Raw genomic sequence first — 21,162 nt, forward strand, 5'->3', positions numbered from 1 at the left:
ATCTTGGAGCTCTGAAATTAGTATAAAATGAAGAGTGAAGTTTTTTTATTAGGCCTCTGTGTGGCGGAGCTCCGGAACATGTGTTGAGCGACGTTTCTCTACCAACAGCTCTAGCGACAATGGGAATGATGATAAAGCACTGAGCTCGAATATGGGGCAGAACTTTGTCCTCTCCATAATATCGTCCTAACCTATTGGAGAGGTTATCGTATATTATATACGTGTATTTATGCACCTTATACATAATGGATGCTGTAATAGCCGCGGCCATAATGGCAGTGATACAGGACCTACGGAACAATCGAAAGAGCACACATGTGATAGTAATAATGTGCTCCTAGTGAACTGCTGTTAACTGCAGAGCATCTATAGTTATAATAAATCATTCCGAAGGCTCGTTCAACGAATGCTCAAAGGGGTTTCTAGGTGTAAGTATGTGCGTGGACATGATAAGGCTTAGATGATATGCGTGAGTCGGACTCTAGGTTAGACGTGAAACAGTCTTATTTATTACGTATATATCACAGCATAATGTTGTGTCTTGTTGGAAGACGAACGGTGATTGGGTGAAAGGAAAGGGGAAAGAAAAAACTGGTTTCTTGGATAGAACGAGACACAAGTAGAAAATGGTTATTTATAGCAGTTTGTAGAATATTGACTTATAGCGAGCGTATTGATTTTGATGTTGTATTCGGCAGGCATTTGTCGTCAACTGACGATTATTGCGCCCTATAGGTGACTGTTCACATACGGAATACTAGCTATGAATGTTAAAAATGCCCATGTATAGAAGGGCAATTAAGGTACAGCCTATGCAGACGGATACCTCGATGGTGAATCTTTTGTAGGCTATCGCTGGGCGACTGACGACTAAGGCAGCGTGGGATGAGGCCCTTTGTGTTACTAAATATAGTTACTAGCAATAATCGTACGGGTGTTTTTGGACAGTTTGCCATATAAAAGGTAGATAGCAAGTGTTTGTGCGTGTGGTAATAGGTCGGGTTGACCTCCCTTCGTGGCAGGTTATCTTCAGGGAAACCAAATTTGTTAAATCTGAGTCAGCCATAGCGTGTCTCCCCAACTCTGCCAACTGCGAGCTCCATTTATTTTTAAAGCATGCATCAAAATAGACTTAAAATAGCTTTCTACACTATATTAAGTAGTCATTATGCTTAGACCTTTCGTAAATTCGATATTTACGCTGGGTAGTTGCTGTATATGCGTAGAATTTTCAAATAAAATGCTTTGTACTCCTTAGGGATTCCACCCTTCTTAAATAATATGGCTTATGATGTAAAGTCAATCTGGCCTAAATATAAGGAGCTTTTTCTAGTTGGTAGAGAGACTAAAATTTCTTACTGCTCAGAGCTATCATACCTATATTTAGCTTTTCAGGCTGAATAACAGACAACAAGCTTGATAGCATCCCAACGAGAGAGAAAGATTAAGGTATATAGCAATTGATTGATTTTGTTCTATTAAATACTGCAGTATTACTAAACAAAATTCAAATCCATTACTTTGTATATATAGATGCGCTTGTAGCATGCGATCAGTGTAACAGTTCAGATATGGTATTCCGCAAATGTAGTATAATCGCACTGAAGTATCCGAATGACATCAAGGATCGGGCCTATTCCATACCAGTTTCAAGTAACACGTATCACTGCCCCCAACTACCGGGAGTTCTCTCAGAGTAGAGTGGCAGAAACCTATATGGAATAAGCGTGCTATTGAAGAAGAACAAATGAAGCTATTGCGTGCCACGTGCATAGAGCTCGAATACGCAGCAAGTGGCGACACTCACACACGGTCACACAGTGACACGGATCCGATCAAATACAGAGACTGTTTGGCTGATCCAATGGTGTTACGCATCGCCATTTATTAATTAATGCATAGAACTATCGTTGAAATAGCCGTCGTTAGCGAGATACTAAAAATATGCTTTGCCGCTGTTAGGCATCCAGCATTAGACAGCTCTTGGTCATGCGCTCTCTACCATTATGACACGTATGTATGTATGTATGTATGCTAGGGAGATCTGTGCGTCACCTGTACAATCACTATTCCCCACGTTCTATATTGAAATTCGAAATCATTATAGTTTTCATAGTGATTGCGGCTTTTTTGCATGATTTTAGATGTCCTGATTTACCCAAATTAGTTTTGCGGTTACTGGCAATTTGTTTCGACTCTGATCTGATCCGGTGCGCTACGTGCAGCTTATTGACTGGACTTCTTGCGTCGCAGGTTTCGCTTGGGCATAACATAAAACAAACTACACGCACACACATACACAGAAGTTCTATAAGAAGATTCGTGAAGAGGTTCTGGAAGACAGAGGCGGTCGGTCGTACGTACGTGGTCGGTAGTCGTCAAATGTTATTACTGCTACTGAGTTATAAAAATACGTCTAGTAGTGGAAATGGTGTGACAGCGGCGGTGATGAGTTCGCTGTACGTAGAGCATCGCTGTCTTCTCCTAATTGATGATAACAGATCAAATGGATTCTGCGTAGACGGCCGGAAAAGTTGAACTTAATCGGTTATAGACTGTTAGTCTATGTATAGTCTGTTGGTCGTCGTTGTTCATTTACTGTTTGTATATCAATGTACCGGAGTAGCTATCTCTCGTATCTTTGGGTGCCGAGACGGTACTAGGTGGTGACTTGTTTGGTGGCCGATGTCGCCCTGCTAGTTTAGCGGACTTCGGGTTTCCTTTATGGCCTTTACCAACCGATGTAGTTTTTATCTTTCATAGCGTGTATCTATTATGTATTATGATTAAAGACGGTTGCAGTCAAAACAAAGATGATCCTTTCATGTTCAAGGCGATCTGCTCTGATATTTTTTCTCCTTCCGCTCGATCTCGCGAATTTATAGTACGATGCCTGAAGTAAAGTCTGTCTACATATTGAGGTCAGCAGCTATGGGATCTAATGACTAGCTATATGAGCTACTGACAGATACAGCGACAGGTAGGACGTTCTCCAAAGGAAACAATTACGCGTAGCGCTTTATAGGTGGAATACCTATTTATGCAAAGATCATCGGACTCGGTTTAAGTTTAATCGGTGGACTTGTTCTATCACTTAGACGCAGGGGATACGGAATGACGAAATTATTTCCTGTAGAGTTCGTGCCATCCAGCCTTCGCCAGGTTACTCCTGGCTATCATTTACGTATGAACAAATGTTACGCTGGTGTATTTACGTGTAGTAGTTATTCCAGCTTTACAACTCGATCATTAAATAACTATAATATTGTACCAATGTAATGCATCAACATTGGTACGATATTATAGTATTACGTTAGATCTTAATAATATATATATGCGGGAAGTTTACTAGTATATTTATGAAATGAAGCGTCGAAAAACGTTTTTATGGACGGAACTGTTGCACTTGATGGTAAAAGCGAACGTGGTACAAAAATATATGAAGAACCTTCAGATGGTAAAGCAGAAACCTGTGTTTTTGGGATCAAATAACGTTTTAGAAGTATAAAGAAAACCGGCGTTTTGGGAAATGAATGATATAAAGCATTGATCTAGGTGTTGTTAATAGTCAGACGATTTTTTGAAAATCAAATAAATGTGTTTGTCATCAATCTTGCTTGCAGCGTCGTTAGGGTACTGTATTTTATTATTGCTGCCACCGTTTATATTTCAGCCATTGAATCAGCACGAGCGAAGACCCTGGCTATCTGGATTGCATTGCTGGTGCAGCTCGTGTCGAGTGCTATTTCGTTTGACTCTTTGTGTCTTTATCAACTTTTACATTGTATCGACAGTTCGACCAATCGATGTATAAAGTACGATCATTGCTACTACATCATGGCCGAGGAGCTTCGTCGCCGTTCCGCGTTCATGCTTTAAATTGGCTGACTGATGCTTGTTGTCTTCGTCATTGCTGGCGTTATTTAGCAACGGTAGCATGTCAAAGCAGTTGATTCAACATTGGATTTGTTTGAAAGAACGACCGGTCCTTGAATTGTTGAACTTGATTAGTACGGGGACGCTTCGTGAACGATCCAGGTAGAGGGAATCCGATCAAAGTCATATCATACTTGGCCGCTGACGGATTGTCGCTCTCCAACGGAGCGTTTGAGCTGAGCGACATTTATATGACCTCGCATAACTGGAGCGAGGTTTGCTTGCTGGTGGGAGTATGAATATTTAGAATATAAATGGAGTGGAGAAATAATATTAGAATGGGAATTCGACAGAAGTGTTGTTTTTTTTGCACGGTAAATAACACCGCAAACGATTTTGAAATCACGATACGTCGTATGTCGGCGATGGCAGTGGACGCTAGAAGCATGTACCTTGGACAGTTGTTTTTACGTTAGGCACACATTTATGTTATATTGATATTTAAAATAGCACTAGGTGTCGACCAGTGCACGCTTCGCATAAAGTTTTCGATTACTCAGCTCCGAGAAGCGTCGTATATATGCATTCTTGCCCAGAAATAACCGTTAATATCGATAACCGGCTATGAATAGATGAAAAGCTCTCTTCACTTGCGTTTTCTACGCTAGGACAACGCGACATCGCCCTACAGGGCGAACCATAAGCGTCAGAATGTCGCTAATTTGTATTATTTGCTGCTAGTGTGACCTGTATTGATTTCGCTGTTGTTGTTTGACCAATGGCGATGATGACTCTAATATAAACATGTTCATGTTCGTTGTGCCGGCTTCCATCTTTCGTCAATAAACAACCGTGGATCTGCAAGATCAAATAGCTGTAGCATAATAACGTTTGTTAGTGTACCTTGAACTTCAGACCAGCGGTTAGCAGGAGCGTACTATGTGCGTGACGTAGGTCAGATCACATACAGTTTTGCAAGTTATTCTAGAAAAAGCTTATTATAATGGACGGCTTTGGATGACTGCGCTCATTATTGCACCATGAGATGTCTGTTTGCGCCATTACATATGTAATGTCTGCTTAGCACGTAGACAGAGTTAAAGTTGTTTGCCGAAGGATCAGCAGTTTCGGCTTTTGTCTTAGAAGGCACTACAACAACTAGCGGTTGTACTGCTTCTGTCAGGCTGCAGCTCTAATGCAACGGCGCAGGGCATAAGTGAAGTGAAACAATCTTACGTATTATATTTATAGTTCATAGCCGTGTGGTGCGTGTCGAAAGAGGGATTTTAAGGGTCGACGATGAGTGGGTAACCAACACAACTATTAGGCGACTCATGCAAAGACTTCGTAAACAGATGTCACTAAACAACGATTTCCGATGTGCCTAGGTAGACAGCAGCACGCTTTGGAGGGTGCATCGTTTCCGCCTGATAGAATCCTGTTGCCTGCAATTTTACCTAACTGCTGCTGCCAATCCCGTAGCCGCCGCCACGTAGAATATGTTGTTGTTTGTGTAACTTGGGCGAGGCGCTAGTGTCGTTGTAGATAAGCGCAATATTCTCATGTCGAGAAACGTTTCGCCCCTTAAGTTGTATTAGTGATATGAAAAAGATCGTCATTACATTGCCCCTAAAAAGATGGATTGACAGACGTTGTCGACGTGCTCGACGATGACTAGAACTTACGAAGGCGTCAGCGGCGGCGACGACGACGACGACGACGGCCCAGCGAAGCAGCAGAAGTAATCCACCGGCAGGTAGTCCTAAGAGTAGTAACAGCAATAGGCCACCGTTTTTTGGGTATCTGGCCAACTATCAACAAAAGAACAATGACGATTTACAGGCGTTGTAAAGGAGGGATAGTAGCTAACAGGAAGACACAAGTACGACCATACAGCATCAAGACAGACACCAACGCAGTAAATCGAAACCTAATCCAAGACGTGACTCGGTGGAATCGACACCTTTTACGCATCGGCCTACCGAACAGAAACGTTGTATAATAGCAAGGATATAGGAGTACTCGACAAAATGATCAGGATCACCTTTGAGTTAAATCTGACAGTTTCTAGGAAATGAATTCTATCTGTTCTATAGCTTGGGTTTTAGCCTGTGAAAACACCTGTGAGAACCTCTAGTAGCAGTTCATTAATTGTGTTCTTATCAACAACATAGGTATGGCCAATTGATACACCGAAAATAACATAAAGGAATATGCAGATGGGCCCCAAAATCGTCGATGTAATGAGGCTTAAGCGGTATAGCTTGTTGAGACATGTTAGCAAAATCTATCATAAACGTTTGATAACGGATGACTAGTTAGCCGCTATTACACGCCAGATAACTTAACTACTTTGACTTCATTTAAAGATATACTTACATTGGCGCTAACGAAGATGATATGATGCGCTATAAACTGGCGGCTTCTCTAGCTATTAAAAGTTGCTATATGCTCTGTCGTGTAGCAAATTAGCTATACGTTCAGCTTGTTAAGAGTCGCTTAGTCAATTCTGGTGCTTGTTAGATATTTGTCAGCTATGATAGAAATCGAAGTCCAAGCTGCGTCTTCTCTCCGAAGAACAAAAACGAAGAACGAAAAGAAAAAACTACGAACAGCTCTTGAATAGCCTCTAAGTTTACACTGGTGAGCCTTGGCCATTCAGGTCGCATCGTCCTGCGTATCCGTGGCCGATAGTTGATGACAGATTAGTGCCGCGCTTTATCAATACTCTCGACCTCCGTCTGAAAGGCGGTGACTTTTCGTGCATGCACCTGTTTCTTAATACTGCCTGTTTCTCCGCTCCCTGTTGCATTATATTTTGTTATACAATACATTGAAACGTGTGCGTGGAGGAAACCACATCTTGTTGGGACGTTTCAAGTGATAATATGTGATTCGCTAATGAGAAGTAAATAAGAATATATTTATCGGCACCTACCGCACGAATCTATCAGGATTTTACAATACATTTCACGTAAATGCGTGTCCGTATTTACTTTCTGCTAAAGCCACTTCTTTGTCGTACAGGTCAGTTTTTTACTTCAAAATCATTTGTTTTTGGACGGCAGTAATTACAGTTTCCCTGCTGTCAAACGTGTTTTTCAGGAATTAGTACATTTACATTATAGTGTTTGCGCCAGCAACAGAAGATATCAGAGTCTAGCATTCTTGATAGCCTAACGACAAGCCTTTGAGGGTCTGCCAGTAGTAATATACGTAAATATATATTGCACTATTCGGTGCTGCTCATTAACGCCCGACGTATGAACGTTGGAATTCGTTTTTCCACCAATTTAAGGTCACCTTGCAAGGGTCACACTGTAAAAAATCTCTCAAGTAATATGTATTCCTTTGAGCGGCTTGTATTTTTTACCTGCTCGTGAAACTATTGTAACCTTGCACTTGTTTGATCCAGTGTCTCCTTGCACACTAAGCCTGTGGCTTTCCACCATACCCTTTAAAACATATCTATTACTTAGAATTTTACTTTATTGATCTATTCTCTCTATAATTAAAATGGTTCGTTTAAGGGAGCAGGGGTCATCTACACATCATTCCGCCATTTACATTATTTAGCGATTGAACAGATAGACAAATTTATGCTTAACGACAGTAGCGATTGAAACATCTAGAGGTGCATAGGAGCCGAAAATGTTTCCTATGTGGAGAACGCTGGCGACGACACTTAGGAGCTAGCAATGATACGCACACGCAGGTAGAATACAGGTCATAGATATAGCATGCTTATGTGGTCCACGTGTAAAAACCATTATACTGGCTTTTAATAACGATGTTCCCGCTATCCATCGATCAGATGGACTCCGGAAGACGACTGTAGTTAGTCAGGATAACAGCTGACGGGAACTCAAGATGATTTTTGTATAGTCATTTGCACCACCAACCGTCGTATTGCAAGTATGGGCAAAAACATAAAAGATCAGTTTCGCAAATTAACGCCCCGTATCGTTCGGTAAACATAGGCTAACGACTGGCGAGTTTTTAGCGTTGCTTTTCGTTTTTTTTCGAACAGTTCGGTTTATAAAGAATAAATGGAAAGATAGCTTCCAACGAACATGTGTCATATATTTGTCTGTTAATTGGAAGGCAAGAAAGAAATGCAGCAAAACTTGATCTCTGTTAATCTTTTCGTTTCGAAACTTTACAAATTCTTCATTTGACTATATCTGCAGTTTCAAATAGCATAGCATTTGTTGTGAAAGTAATTATAAATGAAGATTAGCTTAGACATGCAGTCCTCCTAGTCATCCGCACTTCTTCCTTTGACGTTCGAGTCAACGAGATACGTAATTGCGTTTTCTAGATCGACCGCACTGAGTGAGGTGGATAGAGAAAGATTTCCATTATATTTTGTGTGAACTAACGGACGTTTGCTGCACAGCTTCGACTGGTTAGAAGAACGACATTTCTCTATCAAATAGAAGAGCACTTGTTCCTTCGTTAAGAAACTGATGCAAAATAGTCGTCACCGTATACGAAGGTCTCTTAAGCCACCAAGTTAACTCAGTGCGGGATAGTGGGTGGTCGGATATCCTGAATGTGCGGCCAGATAAACCTAACAGCATCTGTATTATTCGTTGACTAAAGATATAAATGTTATCGTCGTTGTATGAACGCTGCTTAGTAGTCATTCTCCCTGCTTGACAGCGTGCTTTTTATTTGTCAACAATTGGTAATCGACAACACCGATTCTATGCCATTGGTCTAACTCTTTGACGGGTCTTGGAACCTTTCGTTTGGAACCGCTTTCGTTTGGAACAACGAAACATTCCTAGCAGCGTTAACCTTTTAAAGAGGGAAGGACACCATACCTGGTGGTAAAAGTTTCCGTTGTTTTTTTGCCTCACCCTAAAGTATTAAGGTTGAAGCTAAACGTCTTGCGCATCCAAGAACATCGAAACTATATAAACTCACTCTGAACAACAGGAGATCCGATTACCTTTTATGATTCTTTGAATCGCTTTGCGGGTTCTGAGCGTTTTTTATAAGCTAGTGTTCAATAGCTATGGAATGGTAGTAACGATGGCCGACTCGACGATGGGTTGTCCTCTTTTCCTTCTGCTAATGCCACTTTGTGAAAGGTAGTCCAGCATACGGCTGTTTGTTTATCTAATCGTCGGTAGTATAACGGGAGGAAATCGCTGGGACCGCTAATACAGTAAGGTAGCCCGTAGAAAGCTAGGTGCTAATACTTCGGTGCCTTTTTCCCCCTGGGAGAGCAAACACCGAAAGGGAGGGAGGGGCTGGAAAAGAACATTGCGATTGCGTAGAATATTAACGACTTGGTGGTAATCACCTTATTCTAACGCTGCAGAACTAATTTAGACGTTTGACGGAAGAATGGTGACATGATATATATGCTCGTAGGACGATCTGACGCGATGGTACCACCGTGTTTGCTTGGTATGTTTGCAATGGCAAAATAACGCGGTGACGATATGAGAATAAACTGAAACAGAAGGATCGCAGCATAGGTATGCCGAACGGCTAAGAAGTAAGTGAGAAAAAGGTATAATTGTTTTGTTCGCATATGTTTGTACCGTGTCTATCTCAAGTCCGATATTGTGTACATTTAAAAAAAGGCAACGAATTTTTTTTAGTAACGTTTTTTAAACAGCTAAGTGGAGGGAGCTTCTGCGAACATTAAAACATTAACATCGAGCTTCATGAAGCAACCCTCACTTAAAGAAATTTAGCTATCTGTAGAAGTTTATGAAGCCGTCTAGTGCAAGCATAAGTATCGTTCTAACTTCATTATAAGTGCGGGCCTTAGATAGGGCGCGAGGCGAAGCTTTCTGAAAAATTTTCCCCAACTACATATTGGCAAGGGGTGCATAATACCAAGTCGATAGCCATAAAATACTCGAACTTGGCAAAGAACCTTCATTGGAGAATTGTGGTCACGTCTTTGATGCGGCTTCACCTTCTTGAAAGAGGATCACATCAATGTAATGCTTCGCGGATTCTTGGAACTATCATAAAGTTAACGAAGATCCAAATATACATAACAAGTAAGACGCAATGCCATTAACTTCATTTTGGACATTTCATAACCTAGAGACATTGGCGGTTCTCGATCGATCGAACTACACGACAATGACGATATTTCAACATAGGACTAGAGTGGCAACACATCGACGTTGAGTGTCGTTATTTCCTACATATCCTAATTCCTCCGCCTGTACAGTACGACTTGTTTGATGATCGGCAGCGAATCGGCTCTGAATATACACACATTTAAGCGATAACTCCGTTTGCGTTGAGAGCGTTCCTTGCTACCGAATAGCGCATGACTTAAAGAAATTGTAGAAATAAAAGATTTTAATAGAAGTAAGTGGGGTGGGCAATTAAATGACAGTCGGATTTGTATAGTTCGATTGAAGTAGGTGAAGAAACTTGGGAAATCTTAGACAAGAGCCTCTAGCGGAGCAAAAATTGCACTCTGGTGGGAAGCAATGATATTCTGCTGCGGCGACCTGAACTGCGGAACCTTAAGTACGTATTCTGAATCTGGCTTGCTGTGGACAAAATTGGACAAAGAGATCTTTTTGGACAAACAGGAAACGACAGGACAAAGATGACCCTTAGCTGTTTCTCGTTCCCTCTTCCTGGCTATTGTTTTATAAAGAGTCGGGAATTGGCAAATGCTTTTTTGGATATTGGCGAGCTTCGATGGGGTTATTGAATCCAGGAGACGTTAGCGTGTCACGCACTGATGGGAATTGACGTCGCCGAAACCTGCTCGACGGTTCGATGACCTTTGCTCAGGACAAACAGGGGCTTTTGTGCACCATGTACATCCGACTATGTCCGAAACTTCGGCGCTATCAAGATATCGCCACTTGATCTACATTAAATTTGGGGCGGTGCTGCGGAAGTCCGTGGGTGGAGAAACGTTAACGCAGGCCTGCATTACTTTCCATTTATTTTCTAATAGCAGCATCTGGTCGCCGTTGATCTCTAAATATCAACCGGAGCCTGGCTATCATGGCCTTAATAGTGTAAACGTGGCAGTAGTGTCATACTAGAAGTGCTTCTTTGTACGAATATTACGCGCGGCTGATTCATAATGTTAATTAATAATAATCACAGTCCTTCGTTACGAAATTGCCCGGTCGTTGGTTGACGAAAAGAACATCATATTCAGATATAACGGAACAGCGTTAGGTACTACTTCCATATATCTAGAAAAGGCTGAAGATAAATAAGCATACCAAGATGTGTATGCAGGTTGCCATAACTTTATAATATTATGTAAAACGTAACTGACTTTTTTTTTGCCCATTTTACAATGCTTTGGATTAATAATACTAATTCGAATAAGGTAATATTATTGAGCTTACCGTACATAGCAATATTCCATTATACTATATTATGTATGAACTACTTTTTTTAAATGAAGTAATACTTTTTTTAAAAGCTAGAGTTCCTGTTTGATGACAACAACATGTTGTTACGGGTCAGACACAAGATTGACATTTCGTAAGAAATAGGTTCAGATGTCTCTTCCTAAAAGCTGTTGATGCCGGATGTCGTTCGATGCAGTAATACCGTAAGCATATCCAAACGACTAATTTTTAAGTCGCTGTCGTCAGTCTGAGAAAAAGTAAATAAAGAAAATTGTGAGTCCTCACTTATACCATTGGATGGCAATCAATCATTATGGCATCACTGCGATAGCTCGTTCGGTATAATATAATAAAAAATCGTTCGCCTGCATATTCTAGCACTGATAATTGAAATAAAAATACTAAACGATTCAATCTTTATGAATTCTTATCTAAATATGATGACGTTATCACAAAAAGACACGGTCTATCATCACAGCGTGTTCTAACCCCCTTTTCTTATTTACCCCATTTCATGTAAGTGATCCCAGTGGACTATTCTTTTTTCATGGCTCTGCGTCATACTGACTTGTGTTCCAATCGGAGTCTATGCAAGGTAGTATCCATAGGTCGCGTGTGCAAATTAAAGAAAGCAAGCCTTTGACTCCGGCTATCGCTATGGCAGCATTGAGCCATCTCACACTAAAAGCACTCTTCCACTATTCATTTGCTTTTTTATCCTCTATAGGAAGTTAAGTGAAATATAACAACATGTTTTCATGAGGATCCACTGGGGAAATGGGTCGGGTTAAGTCGTGTTCTCTACCCAGTTCCATCCAGATTTGCTTCTTTCGTAAAAAACGACGGGCAGGCGGACTGCCGACGGTTGAGAATGCAAACGATACACTGGCATATGTCCCACTTTTTATGGCTCATGGCACTCTATAAAACAATGGTAGTAATAATCCACTATACTGTATTATCATATTGCAAAGTAAACGTAGTTATGGTAACGGACGCTACAGTATGTAGTGTCACTGGATGATGCACGGTGTCGGGAAATAAAGGGCCAGCGGAAGCCTTCTCGCTTGACACTAAAAAGTTACCCCCCTCCCCCCCTTTCATGCTGGGCATATGCCTGCAGGACTTGTGTCGGGCGAGGTCAGTTCGACGAAGAGAAGACGTCTTTATATCGCATGGGCAAAAAGGCCCTCACAGTGGTTAAAGAGCTCACTGTGCCAAATTTAGTTTCAGATTTAGGAAGAGAGAAAGCATACATTATCGAAGTATTTTAAGCAAGGTAGTTGATGCCAGCCTAGTAGAAGAAAGTGAATAGAGGACGTTATCACGCCATGCGTGACGTTGTTGCCGATGCCTTCGCCGTGTGCATAGAGGAGTGATGTAGGCCTCGCTGCAAACGAGGAACGGAGTATTGCCAAATCGAGGAAGAATAGCTGATTTTCAAATGACATAAAATCTACATAGCAAGTTTATAGCTTTATCCCTTTGGTCTTGATTTTGAGAAAAGACGTTTTTGTCTACCAGTACCGCATATGTAGTAAAATGTGCAAGAGCAATATAATCAAATTATAGCGTGAAATCCTAACACATATTATACTATAAGCTATTGGTTGGTTCGTATAGTTTGCTGTGAAATTTTTGAAGTGTTTCATGTTGTATCAACCGGTGCGTCTCGCGGTGAGACAACGTTTCTTTTTCCTCGGTTTCTCTCTAACCTGACTCGGGTTCAGGATTTTATTTTTCGAACGTTGTGAGCATTCTGGGAAGGCGAGGAGAAACCTCTTTTCTTTCAGGGCAAAAGTTTGCTTCTACTAACTCGTTGCCTTTACTAGCTGGTCAAATAAATTGCGTTCAGAATATGGGCCTTAAATTTACGTTGTCGTGTCACATTCTGCATTCGCGGTGGCGGCACGAGCCCGCGTCTCAAGTAAGAAAGAGACGCCAGGCCCCTGGCGTCACCAGACGAAATCAAAAGTTGGAGCTTTCAGCTCGCGCCAAATCAATTGATGGCCTTATTAGAACGGCAGCGACCAGTGAAGGCTAGCGGGAGAAGATCAAGCAAGAGAAGATGATTGCCGCGCATACATGCAGAAGAGTTGTATTCTAAAATAGCTAAGGACGCCGTTAGCAGTAGTTGTCGTAGAAGCAAATTCGACTGTCAAATAGGGATGATGCGCCTAGTCAGTAGCGCAGTGGAGCCGACAAGTCAGTAAAATAGAGAAGAGGCCAGCCGTAGCGCACCGTGTATCCATACACCGACGTCTTCGAGGGTCAGAATGAATCAAGAGACCCAGGCAGACTGGCTGACTGACTGGTCGCTGCCTGTGCGACTTCATGCGTCGAAGGCGTCGCCACAGAAGATATTCTTGATTACAGGTTGAAACATCGATGCGAAGAAACGTGGCCATGATGAGCAGGGCGCCAGATTTGAAGATAACGATACAGGGCGAGAAGAAAGGCAAAATCTTTTTTCGCAGCCGAACCGCGCGCAAAGCAGATTCTGATGGAAGGGTCGCCAGGCTTCGCGGCTCTCGTCCGCCCGCTTGAACAGTAACTAACGTTTATAGGATATTCAATATTGCTTTTCTATAGTATAAGCAAGTAAAAAGCTAACAAACTGAGCTAAGCTCAGTGGCATTTTTGCACTGGGTTCTTGTTGTTTATATGTAGCACACAACGGCCTACAAAGCTCATGAAAAAAAACAGCTAAGAAGGACAGTATTAGACGAATGTGGCGAACACAGGACATAAGATACCAAAGTGTCATTTCCTCGAAGGGCAGACTAAAAGATATAGAGACTGTCCATTGTCACTGAAGGATCGCCCGACGCATCAAATGCGTCCATTCTGTTCCTAAACATAGCCAGCCAAGTGAAACACAGCTTGGATGGACAGGTTTCCATCATAGAATTTCTGCGACACGTGGTCCGTTTTCCATATCAATAGATTCTACGGATCTAACTTGCTTCGGCATCGTAAATAACGCTATGGGGGAAACAAACCTACCCTTAAACATCACCAAGAGAAAGGCTCTCACATGCTTATTGTAACGATTTTGTTTGAAGTAAAAAAACTTCGTAAAAAAAGTAAAAAAAAGGCGTATGAAGCATCCTATGCAGAATTAGGCGAGCAGTATAGAGGAACACAAAGTACAGAATAGCGTTATAAGGGTTTCAGAGTATGGTCTTGTGACCCAGAAGAGTCAGGTAGGACGGCGGAGAGACTGAACGCAGTTGAAGATCGCTATGATGAACTCTTGCTATTCCGTGCTCTGGTCGGGGTTAAACAAGAATGAGTGTTTACAATAGGAGGTTTTCTCAGTTGAACTTTACCCCCTGCTGGGGACACCTGTCTATCCACTATAGACAGAAACGATGTGCACACCGAAGCTAGCTCAAACGGCAATAGTAATTTAGGTGCATACTGTAGTAAGTAAATAATCAACACTTTTCTTTTTATGTATGCAGTTACAACTCTACTTGCATGCAGTGGTATCCAACACATAGATGCTATATATATATATATATATATATACTCGGCCTGTGCTAAGGTTAACCGCCATTCGCCATCAACAGAAAATACAGTTAACTCATATGTTACCTGTAATATATGTCCGATATATACCCGACATATTGTCCGTTTTCGATCAGGCTCGTCTGCTTGACGACGATCAAAGACCGACTTCGACCCATAGCAACAGAGTCGATGCAGTGACTGAAGAAGATCACCGAGGCTGAATATATTAGTCCGATTGTTGGACATTGGCCGAATGCGTACTTAATTGGCAATTTGTATTGTGTACGTTGGCTTTTCCGTTGTAAGGATGAAAACGAAAAAAGCCGACGGGTCCTATGACTAGGGACATACAATTTCTATTAACTGCTATGATGACCTAAGAAAAAAGTGTGATGATTTTTATTACGGAAGTGTTACTCGTAATAATTATGATTGTTATTCTGATTATTGTCATGGTACCTGCTCAAAAAAGGTGTACATATCATAGTGTTGATACGCGCAGTATACGGTTGGTGCTGAAAACAAACCTGTCAATAATAGCAACTATTTTAACATTGTTGTGGTCATCATAATAATAGGAGAGTGATGACCGGTTTAAGCGTTGCTACCCAAGTCGGGGCCTTTTATTTTTTTCTATAAATACAATCACTTATTGGCATTTTTAGTCCAGCGTCTGTGGAATATTTTTTATCGCTAATTATTTCTACTGCGATTAGAAGGGCGAATTTATGGCGACGTTTTTTTCCCTGAGACTTACTGCTAAAGGCAATTTACCTGCTAAATTCCTATGAGTTAGTTTCGTGTTTTACTGACGCGTCATTTGTACAGTTCATGTACAGATCGTACATTTATAGTACTACGAATGTACATGAAACGTTCCAACTATTCCAGCATTAATGGGGGATAGATAAACCTCACGTATAAGCTTGACCTTTGATATATTTGGGCCTAGGTAGGCATGTGTGCCTGTGCATGCATACCTGTGACTAGCTACCCCAAACCAACCCAAGCCAGCTTGTGATTACGTTCAGGTCACGTTATTCTAATGACTATCTATGGAAATATGTACACGTTTTTAAGGAGGCCTTGAAGGATTTCGTTGAGCTCCAATCTTAGTTCGGCCTTATTTTGTAGTGTTACACAAATAAACTACAAATACATGGTAGTTTTCGTCAAGTTGTATGGGGGTGAAATTGTCACAGGCACGTGTTTATCGTCATGCTTCCCAAGTAAGGGTAGCCGTAATAGTCATGTGATGAAAGTGAAGTGCTTGTGGTCTGAGCATTGCTCGACGACGGCAGTCGAATCATAGCAAGTTGAAGCTTGCTAATAGTAATACCGAAACTGATCGATCTGAATGTCGCGTGTAGCTTAGTGGCTAATATCATTGTTCGCCAATCTTAGGGACACGTTATAGTCTAGGTTCAAATCCGGCCAGAGACAGACTTGTTTTGTGCTGAGAGCCAGCTCTCTGCCTGATGGAACGGTCATATCGGACGTACAATTCGGAGCATAGAAACTTACGTGTTGTGCGATCTTCTGGCAACAATGAGTTCGGTATTGCCAGTATTTCATTTCGCAATGTCCTTTTTGTGTGTTGTTTGTTAAAATTATTTGATTGAACACGGTGATTCACATAGATTCAAAAATAATTCTTCCGTGTGATAATAATGATTGATAAAATGTTTTTTAGGCAGCGAGCGCATCAGGGTTAAGTCAATAGAATGATTCTTTCTCAGCTTCCCGCGAATTGTCAACTCGCAGAAATTGATTATTAAATATATGTGCAACGGAAACCTCTTTACTTTTTTTTTTTTTTTTTTTTTTTATCATATCTGTCTTCTGTGCAAAGAAATACGTCACATAGTACCTACATTTATTAAGAGTACATTTGTCCACTAGACAAGCACTGCACATAGCGGTCGCGTGCTCGCGCTGCCAGGCAGCGATGTTCTGCCTGGAATATGGCTACTTCATATTGTTATCTCGTGCTTATTAATCTGCGTGTGCGTACTACGATTCCCTAGGCAGATGTAGTTTCCGGGATACATCAAAAGTACGCTGAACTGAATAGACTGGTTCGCTTCTTACCAAAGCCACGCATCTTTTCTTTCTTAGTTAATCTTCAATTGAGATAAATAGAAAAACTACAAGCGCAGCGCGTAAAGTGCGCACTGCATCGTTGAATCGTTCACTATACAGTGAAGTTACTTCGCAACGAATAACGGCATCTTTGCCCGTGACGTTGCTCAGCGAGGTTTTGCGGACGCAACGTGTTCGGGTTACGCATCGCTCGTTTTCCAGCGCTGTGCTGGCCAATCTACAGAATCCGACGTATGAGACTGGGCTGCACTAGCTGGCGTCTGTGTGACGCCGTGCGCTTGACGTTCGATGCCGCCGCCGCCGCTCGTTAAAGAGACAAAACCTATTTAGTGTGTTTATCTCATCTGTTCTGGATAATGTTATTGTCGCTCGTGCCTGCTGCAGCCACAATTATTGCTACTTTTATCGTAAAAAATTTAGAAACAAGTACACTGTTGCTCCGTTTTATTATTGTCTACGTCGGATTCATCGTTCACCCTTGAGCGAATAACGGCAGCTCTGGATTTGAAAATTCAGATATATAGGTGTACGTAGTTGAGACAATGGAACTGGTATTAACTCGAGAGGAAGGATCGTACTGCGATTTTAGAAGTATTCGATTATCCGGAAGGAACGGTTTATGTTGTTGGCACTCTACATGCGGCTTCCAAATGAGATCGAGAAAAACGTTGAAAATCGACAATCAAACATAGCTCCAATAGGCCGAAACGAAAGCTCTTCAACAGCATATCTAATAATACTTACATCTCTATTGATAATTAAAGGTTATTCTTCTAAAAGTACACTGTCTCGTAATTTGAGGAAGTCAGGTTCTCTTCGTATGCCATAAAAATTAAACAGGTACATTATAAAGGCACAAAAGGTAGGAAATTTCTTTATATCCTAAAGCAGTTTCAGCAATTGCACTCAGTTAACCTCAACAAGGATATTAGACCCGCTGGCCACGGTCAAATCTGCTTTACTTTCAGCTACACCTAAATTTCTTTCGCGTGCTTATATCTTAGGGGCAAACAAAGTAATTAGTTACAGTGACGTCATAGTTCCTTTTTCATAAAAGCGGAACCATTACAGATAGGGTATAATGAAAAGGTCCCGAGAAATTTTAGATCAACGCTATACAGAAGACCGTAGGTAAAACGAAAAACCCATGCAGAAGCGTCAGTAATTTCGATACCGAATCTCAGATCATCCGAGCTTCTATTGAAGGCAAGACTTTCAGAACGGCCTATAATTAGTTAATTCACGACTTAATTATACCTATCGTATCTGCTGTGTTTAAGCAAAACATCAATTAATTTTGTCGTACAAACACTGTAATACTTTTGGACACGAATGAAAAATATTAGAAACCGAAGTGCTGGAAACCAATTTCGAAATCCAGAATCGAAGCTTTAGTCGACGCATACAAGAAATGTCATCTAAATATATATTTTTAGTTGGAGTCTTTACATGCGAGATATCTTACAGTGACGCCTATTTTGTACTAACTTATCTCATATATATGCACTGTTTATTCATATAGCTCAAGAGAAGTAGCCCAAGGGCTAACGGTCTTTAGTGAAGCCTTTCAGAGAGAATGTGAAGGGAGTCGCGTTGCTGCCGAAGTCACCACTTCTAGATTATTTGAGGCCTAGACAATGGGTTAAAGCCTTGGATTGCATAAGCGTCTGTTCGGAATCGTTTCAAAATTTCGCGGGGTCCAGTTCAGTGCTTATTTGAGTCGTCAAATAAAACACCGCGTTCCTGTGATTGCGTGAACCCAAGCTGAAGCGTGATCATGGCCATTTCGCGAAGACGGGTGTAGATGCAGGCATTCAGGAAACTGTAGCGCGGGTACACATCGGCAGGTGTATATTCTAAGGCCAGGAAATGGCGACTCGATACGAAATCGTCGCCGAAGTTTAGAGCCCTCACGTGCGTATTTGAATGCCTGTTCCCATTCATGGACCTGCGGCTAAAAAGACGAAGGTTTTCAAAGAACAAGAAGAGGTGCGTACGTGCAAGACTTCGGTACAGGAACAATCGTCAGGATTACAACAATTACGGATGATCGGACAGCCTTGCTACAGCTAACTCAAGTAGTAGCTCTCAAGCGGGTATTATCGTTGTTCGAGACCGTACGTACGTTGAATGTGACCGAGTATTATGGTGGGCATAAGAAGTACGTAAATTGCGTCCATATACATATATATATATATATATATCTATGTATAGATGGTATATATTTGCAGCGTCTCGCTAATGAATTGTGCTGTTTTAGGATATAGTTTTAAGGAGTTGTGTAAGTGAACCAAGGCCATTTAGGATTGGCAGCGTGCGGTTCGAAGTAGTATGGTTTTGGGAGAGGCGACGTTTTCTTATTTGCTCTGGTTCTAGGCCAACGAGCAAACGCCGCCACGCAATGCCGTACGTGTCTGAATAAACAGTTCTGCTACTTTGATACTTCGTTCTGGTGGGACGCGTAGAACTATCGTATGTTGATGAGATGGCTGGGAATAGCTGGTTATCCCATAAGTAGGTCTGTATCACATCAAAAGGCAATTTCTTTTCTCGCTATTGTTGCAGACCGCTAGCACGCACACAAACGTTCGACGTGAAAGGATCGCGCCGTGTTTAAACAAGAAAGCCTTGCTATTGCTACCTGCACAGTAAATAGAACACGAGTTTGATTATTTGTTCCATCAACAAAAAGAAAAAATTCATCGAGCTGCGGGTCGATCAATTGATTGAAACATCAAATTTATTAAAAAATATGCGATTAAATTTAGTCTCTCTAAAATCAATATGAGTTTCATGTTCGGTCGTGGAATGATTTGCGGTTGAGGTTGGTGCGCATATATTATATATAAATTCAGAATTATACGGTTCTACTTTCATCTGCTGCGAGCTCTTTTCATAGACTGAAAAGGCTGTAATGATGAGATCATTTTGGGCAGTGTGCCCTGACTGTATTTCGAGAGACATAAGTCACCAGATCGAAAATTGAGGAAACAGTACTTTCGTTCATATATATATATATTGTCGACATGTAGGAACACTAGCAATATGCACTGAGAACATTCACTTATCCACACGCCATTAAGCAGAAATACCGTTGCCTCATTACGAGTTCGTTTCCAATGGGCGCAACTACTACCAAGTTTCGAAACCTTCCAGATTTTTAGATGGTCGTGGTTGAGTTGTTGATTACGCCGTGCCTTCAGTGGTAAATGTAACCGTTTCAACATTTGTTTTTATTCAAAAATATTTATGCTATTTCGGCTTCGCTTGTCTTCCATTTTTCCTGCACGATCCGGCCAGCGCAAGTATCGCTTCAGCGACTATAGTACAGACTACCACTGCGTGCCAGTTTGTGAACCGTGAATGGAATAGCTTATGTAATGCGCGCTTCGGCAGTTATCTTCTTTTCTTTCCACACATGCACACACACACGCCATACACACACATCGAATAGACACCTAGCGTGTATGTAGGACTCACCGTTATATATCATACTTTTCATCGTGATCTTCCGCTTGATGTAGCACACGAAGATCCTTTACGTATTCACGAGTCGAAATACATTCATAACGTAACCCTGTTCCCGTTATCTACCTTTTACAATACATAAATTTATTCTATTTCTATTTTTCTTCAGTTTGCCGTCTCTTTTGCGGGTACTAGCCTCGGCGTTATGGATTTTCCCTCTTTATAGACGATTGCCGTTTACCGCTGGTTCTTGTTGTCGACGCTTTCGCTTTATCTAAGTTCGTCAGTCAGCGAACTCTGCGGTCGCTTCCACTTCGTTAAAGGTTTACCCAACATAATTGTTGCTGCTGATATCGTGCATCCGTGCTTTTGCTGAACGGCACGATGACGAGCAGCGTTACAGTAGCCTGCGTCATCGCTAGTAGCTTGAAAGTTATTAGGGCAGAAGCACGAAATGGTTCACGTTTGTCAGCATCCGCAGTAATGGGCCTCCGCGTAAAAGTTTGTCTATGAACTACAATGCAATGTTTGCTACGGCCGTGACGAACGTTGCGGAGCTTACAGCGAAACGACGTCTACGCTGTTTACGTTGATGCTGATCGTGTTGACAACTTGTCAAGGACCGTCCCCCTCGCACTTTCTTCATACACTTACCTTCCCCGGGATTGTTTCGGCTCTTGGGCGGAGGCACCTGTGCTTGGGAGCGAACGAACCTACTACGAACAGTCGGTTGCTGGCCAAGAACCTCTAATAACAACAATATACCTGTCGGAGTTCATCACCACGAGCTTCACAAGTGCGGAGCTTTGCAGGATTAGGCGAGTTCCAGACA

Source organism: Varroa jacobsoni, unplaced genomic scaffold (genome assembly GCF_002532875.2).
Source record: "Varroa jacobsoni isolate VJ856 unplaced genomic scaffold, vjacob_1.0 scaffold_942, whole genome shotgun sequence".
NCBI classification, from domain to species: Eukaryota; Metazoa; Arthropoda; class Arachnida; order Mesostigmata; family Varroidae; genus Varroa; species Varroa jacobsoni.